Source organism: Sus scrofa, chromosome 2, assembly GCF_000003025.6.
Source record: "Sus scrofa isolate TJ Tabasco breed Duroc chromosome 2, Sscrofa11.1, whole genome shotgun sequence".
NCBI classification, from domain to species: Eukaryota; Metazoa; Chordata; class Mammalia; order Artiodactyla; family Suidae; genus Sus; species Sus scrofa.
In genome coordinates this window covers 11,475,934-11,482,801 of record NC_010444.4, presented here as the reverse complement: position 1 = coordinate 11,482,801, position 6,868 = coordinate 11,475,934, and the positions used below count along the sequence as shown (strand labels likewise).

Genomic DNA, 6,868 nt, shown 5'->3' with positions numbered 1-6,868 from the left:
GAAAGATGATGATTAGCAGAAAGCTTGAAGGGAGTGAGCCGTGCAGATACTGGAGGGAAGGTTATTCAAGATTATGGGAAGAACTGCTATAAAGTCCCTGAAAGGAGACCATGCTCAAAGTGTTCACAGAGCAAGAAGGTAAGTGCAGTGGTGGTGGTAGTGGGGGTGGTAATAAATGAGGTGGGAAAAAACCCCACAACAATGGGGTGGGTCATATAGTTTCTTCAAGTTGATGTGACAACCTTGGTTTTTACCTGAAACAAGATGGCGAGTATCACTGGAAAATTTCAAATGAGGGGTGACAAAGTCCAACTTGGGTTTGTTTTTTTTTTTTTAAACCAGGATCACCCTGGCTTCTGTGTGCAGAATAGACCCAAGATGGAGCAAAGGCTGAAACAGAGAAACCAATTAGGTCAGTGCTCCAAGTGGGAGGTAATGATGGAGTGTTAGACCAGTGGTTCTCATCCACGGGTGATTTTTCCCTTCTTACCACAAGGGGAGGTGTTACTTAAAGCAAGTGGGTGTAGGCCAGGGGTGCTGCTGAACATCCTGCAGTGCATAAGATAGCTGCCTACAACAAAGAATGACCTGGGCTGGGGTTAAGAACCCTGGGTTAGATGTAGCAGGGGAATAGAGTGGTCAGATTTTGGAGAGCTATGTCTGTATAGATATATCAATATGTATAATCTAGAAGGATTTGCATACAGTTGGACATAGGGTAAAAGAGAAAGAGGAATCCAGGAGACTTCATGATATTCAAACTACTGTAAAGTGGGAGGTGCCGCTAACTTAGACAAGAATGTGGGAGATCCTCGTTTAGAAAGTTTATGTTGAAAATGTCAGGTTTAAGGAGTTCCTGTCATGGTGCAGTGGTTAACGAATCCGACAAGGAACCATGAGGTTGCGGGTTCGATCCCTGCCCTTGCTCAGTGGGTTAACGATCCGGCGTTGCCGTGAGCTGTGGTGTAGGTTGCAGATGCGGCTCGGATCCTGCGTTGCTGTGGCTCTGGCATAGGCCAGGGGCTGCAGCTCCGATTCGACCCCTAGCCTGGGAACCTCCATATGCCGCGGGAGCGGCCCAAAGAAATAGCAAAAAAGACAAAAAAAAAAAAAAATGTCAGGTTTAAGATGCTTCTTAGATATCCAAAAAGAGACAGCAAATGAGTAGTTAAATGTAGGCCTGAGGTTCATGGGACAAGGTCGAGGTTGGATGTAGAAAATTTGTATTCATCGGCAAAAAGTAAAATTTAAAGCAGATAAGACTGAGTTCAAGCAAAAAGCAAGGAAAAAGAAGATAACTGATCCAAGGCTAAAGCCTTGGGATTTCTGATGTTAAGAGGTAGCTGAAAGAAGGCAGAACCTTCAAATGAGGCAAAGTCAGTAAGGTAGACTTGAAGTAAAAACAGCATAGAGTAAGTCAGGTGGAGCTGACAAGCATATCACTTGTTCTTGAAAGATCAAGTAGGATGCATGAGAACTAAAAACTGACCATTAGCTCTAGCAATGTGCAGAGCACTGATGACTCTGGCAAAAGCAGTTTTGGTGGAGAGGTATGTACAAAACCTGTTGGATCAGATTTAAGAGAGGATGAGAAATCAAAAAAACAAAAACACTAATTCAAAAAGATACATGCACCCCAATGTTCATAGCAGCATTATTTACCACTCCTAAGATATGAAAGCAACCTAAATGTCCAGTGACAGATGAATGGATTAAGAAGATGTGGTATACTACACACACACAATGGAATATTACTCATCCATAAAAAAGAATGAAATTTTGCCATTTGCAGCAACATGGATGGACTTGGAGGGAATTATGCTAAGAGAAATAAGTCAGACAGAGAGAAAAATATGTGTGATATAACTAATATGTGGAATCCAAAAAAATACAAATTTGTGATTGAAAACAAAAAAGCAGATTCAGAACAAATAGTTACCAGTGGAGAGAAGGAAGGGGGAGGGGCAATATAGGAGCAGGGAATTAAAAGGTACAAACTATTAGGTATAAAGAAAGCTACAATGACATATTGTACAAAATGGGGAATATAGCAAATATTTTATATTAATTATAAATGGAACACAATCTTTTATAATTGAGAATCACTACATTATACACCTGTAATTTATATAGTGTATCAACTATACTTCAATTAAGAAAAAGAGAGGATGAGAAGAAAGAACTTGAAAGAGTGAGTATAAATGTAAGAGAAGAATGGAAATCGGGTGTTGTAGAGGAAAGTGGAGATGGGAGCTGGGGTAGAGATGGAGGGAATAAGATGGATTGCCATGATGCTGAATGCCAGGAAGATTGTGCGTGGATTTGAACACATCAGAAAGTCAGACGGGGTCTCCTGGTGCTGCTCAAATTACCCACACAAGGACTGAGAGCCTAAAAAATAAATGGTGTGAGAATTACACATACTTTCTCTCCTGTCACTACCATAGACCCAAAGAGGAAACACGGCTCTGGCAAAACTAATCTTCACGTTTTACTTTGTTGAATTTTCAAGTCCATGTGGTCAGTAGAGAATGGCGTTTTAGGAAAATGGGTTGAGTATGTGGTAACAGCTGATGCTGTGAGTTGATGCAACACCCGAGCTGTCTGTGAGCCATAAAGTCACATGAGCAGCCCAGTTTCCTCTTCTTTTCTGTAACCTGAGAGGTCGTTGTTTTGGATCCAGTATCATGAAGGTAAATGTTCATGACTTTACCTCTGAGATCAGGAATAAGATGAAAGTACCCACTGTTAACATTTTACTCAACTCCAAGTTGGAGGTTCTAGGTAGAGTATACGGCAACATTAACGAAGGATAAAGTAGCTGTCAAGGAAAAAACCATCATTGTTCACAGGTGAATAACTGTATATGTACAAAGTACAAAGACTATATATAAATAATTAAAGCTAATATATAAAAAGCAGCTGAAATTTAGTGTGCCAGAAACAGTAAGAAAAATAACTACAGGGAGTTCCCATTAGGACTTGGTGGTAACAAACCTGACTAGCATCCATGAAGATTCGTGTTTGAACCCTGGCCTCACTCAGTGAGTTAGGGATCCAGCAATGCCATGAGTTGTGGGTGTAGGTTGCAGATCTGGCGTTGGTTGCTGTGGCATAGGCTGGCAGCTGTAGCCTCGATTTGACACCTAGCCTGGGAACTTCCATGTATTGTGGGTGCAGCCCTAAAAAGCAAAAAAAAAAAAAAAAAAAAAAAAAAAAAAAGCAAAAAGAGAAAAGAAAAATAATTAGCAGATTAACAGTAGTAGGAAAATATCAAGTACCTATGAATAAACCTAAAAATATGCAAGGGCTTTAAAGAGAAAATTACAAAACTTTACTCTTACACACATGCAAAAAGACTTAAAATAATGATGAGACACATGGATAGAAGACTCATGGATTGTAGATTCCAATACTAATCAAATCAGATTTTCTTTTTTTAATTTAAACTTGTAAAGCTGGTGTTAAAAATTATGGGATGGCAGATGAAAAAGTTCTAGATATCTACTGTACCACATTGGGCTTATAGTTAATAATCCTATACTGTATACTTAAAAATTGTTAAGGAGTTTAAAAATAAAGTAAAAGATGAAAAAAATATAAGGAAGTACAAATTAAAAAAATTATAGCCTGGCAATTGATCAAATATAGTCAAAATACTCTCGAAAATATGTGGAAGAATTTACTGTGTCAGAAATCAAGACTGACCAGAAATCAAGGATTGTCAATACAGTGTAATATTAGTGCAGGAATAGACAAGGAAACCTACTGAAAACTATGTAAAGTTGATGAAAATTGAAGACAAATAAATATAAAGATATCCTGTGTTCATAGATTAAAAAGCTCATATTGTTGGAGTTCCCATTGTGGCTCAGTGGTTAACGAATCCGACTAGGAACCATGAGGTTGCGGGTTCGATCCCTGGCCTTGCTCAGTGGGTTAAGGATCCGGCATTGCTGTAAGCTGTGGTGTAGGTTGCAGACGCGGCTCGGATCCCGTGTTGCTGTGGCTGTGGTGTAGGCTGGCGGCTACAGCTCCGATTAGACCCTTAGCCTGGGAATCTCCATATGCTGCAGGAGCAGCCCTAGAAAAGGCAGAAAGACAAAAAAAAAAAAAAAATCAAAACCTCATATTGTTAAGACAGCCATGCTATCCAAAGCAATCTACAGATTGAATGAAATCCCTATATTTCAACAACATTTTTTAAAAAACAGAAATGGAAAAGTTAATCCTAAAACACACAGGAAAATCTAAAATATCCAAAACTGTCTTGAAAAAGAATAAAGTTGGACAATTTACACTTCCCAATTTCAAAACATGCTACAAAACTATAGCAATCAAAGCAGTATACTACTGGCATAAAGATAAACATATAGACCAATGGAATAGAATTGAAAGCCCCAAATAAAGACATAAATCTATTATCAATTGATTTTCAGCAAGGGTATCAAGATCATTAAATGGGTTAAGAATAATTTCTCAAAAAATTATGCTAGGGTAACCGATATTTATGTGAATAAGAACAAAGATGGCCTCTTCTTTCTCACCCTATACAAACTTTAACTCAGACAAATGTGAGAACCAAACTACAAAACTATTCAAATAAAACACAGTGGTAAATTTTCATGACTTTGGATTTGACAGTGAATTCTTAGTTATAATACCAAAAGCAAAAGCAACAAAAGAAAAAATAGATAAAATGAACTTCATCCAAAAGTTTTGTGCATCAAAGGACATTATCAAGTGAAAGGACAACTTACAGAATGAGAGAAAATATGTGCAAATCATATCTATTAAGGGTCTAGTATCCACATTATAGGAAAAATTCTTACAACTCAGCAACAGAAAGACAAAAGAATTTTAAAAAGGCAAATGATGTGAATAGACATTTATCTGAAGTAAGTATACAAATGACAAAAATCATATGAAAAGATCCTACTAGTCATTAGGAAAATGCAAACCAAAATCAGTGAGATGCTACTTAACCCCTAGGATCACAATAATAAGTTTTCTTTTTAAGCCAGTAAACATCAAGTGTTGATGAGAAAGTGGAGAAAATGAAACTCTTGTTTATTGCTGGCAGAAATGTCAAATTGTGCAGCTACTGTGCAAAACTTTAACAATTCCTTTAAGGTGGGAATTTTTCCATTCACCCTTCAGGAACGGGGTGAATAGGGGGTGATAAAAACATAGCTGTGTAGCCAGAGTAACTGAAAGCAGGTATTCAAAAATATATTATACAAGAACATTCATAATAACATCATGAAGCACAGAGATGGAAAAAACCTGAAAGGTGGAAACATCCCAAATGTACGTCACAGGATGGATGAATAAACAAAAAGGAGTATAGTCGTGTAATAAAATATTATTCAGCCATAAAAAGAAATAAAGTACTGATAAACAACACTACGATGTGGATGAATCTCTGAAAAAACATGTTAAATGAAACAATCCATTCACAAGTCACATATTGTACAATTATATTTTTATGAAGTATCTGTAATAGCCAAATCCATAGAGATAGAAAGCACATTAATGGTTGAATTGTGGGAGGGGTGAGGAGTGGGAGGAATGGGTAGTTGCTATTTAATGGATCTAGGTTCTCCTTTTCGGGAGTGTTGAAAGTATTTTGGAACTGGATAGAGGTGATGGTTACATACATGAATGTACTAAATGCCATTGAATTTTATTTTATTTTATTTTGGCTGTACCTATGGAATGTGAAAGTTCCTAGGGCAGGGATCAAACCTGCACCACAGCAGCAACCCAAGCTGCAGCAGTGCAGTGACAATGCAGGCTTAACCTGCTGTGCCACAAGAGAACCCCCTTAATTGTATACTTTAAAATGGTTAATTTAACATTATGTGAATTTCAACTCTACAAAAACAATTATCAGTGGTTACTTAGAGGGCATGTAAAAAAGCATATAAAACTACTGAAATTGGAAATTTCAGTATTATTTTATTTATATATATATTGTTAACTTTTTTAAAATAACAATATGTTCACCTCTTGAATAAAACTCCTAAAGGGAAACATAGGCAGAACACTCTTTGACATAAATTGCAGCAACATCTTGGTTGATCCACCTCCTAGAATAATGACAATAAAAACAAAAATAAACCAATGGGACCTAATTGAACTCAAAAGCTTTTGCACAGCAATGGCAACAATAAAAAAAAAACACCTAAAACAAAAAGACAACCCACAGAATGGGAGAAAATCTTTGGGAATGATGCAACCAATGAGGGTCTAATCTCCAAAATATACAAATAACACATACAATTCAACAACAAAAAAAACAAACAACTCCATCAAAAAATGGCAGAAGACCTAAATAGACAGTTCTCCAAAGAAGACATACAGATAACAAATAGGCACATGAAAAGATGCTGAACATCATGAATTATTAGAGAAATTCAAATCAAAATAATGATGAAGTACTACCTCACACCAGAGTGGCCATCATTAACAAGTCTACAAATAACAAATTCTGGAGAGGGTTTGGAGAAAAGGGAATGTAAATTGGTACAACCACTGTAGAAAACAGTATGGAGATACCTCAGAAAACTAAATATAGAACTACGATACAGTCCAGCAATCCCACTCCTGGGCATATATCTGGACAAAACTACAATTCAAAAAGATGCATGCACCCCTAAGTTCATTGCAGCCCCATTCACAATAGCCAAGACATGGAAACAACCTTGACGTTTCTGATAACCACAGATGTACCTTTTTGCTTGTCTATGGTTATATTGATTCACAATCCTGAAGATTCCTATAGCTAAATTAGACAGTGTTCACCAACAACTGTCCTGTACAGAGAAGCTGAGGCATCTATGTGGCATACTATATAATTTCTAAA

The 6,868-nt window shown here is 37.2% G+C and overlaps 1 long non-coding RNA gene across 1 annotated transcript in view; it reads right to left on the bottom strand.

Annotated features, from left to right (window-relative positions):
• Positions 1,969–6,868, bottom strand: part of LOC110259256 — a 17,167-nt gene continuing 12,267 nt past the window's right edge. Inside the window, exon 3 of the long non-coding RNA XR_002341478.1 lies at positions 1,969–2,821. This is a non-coding gene — a long non-coding RNA (uncharacterized LOC110259256). The remainder of the gene's footprint in view (positions 2,822–6,868) is intronic.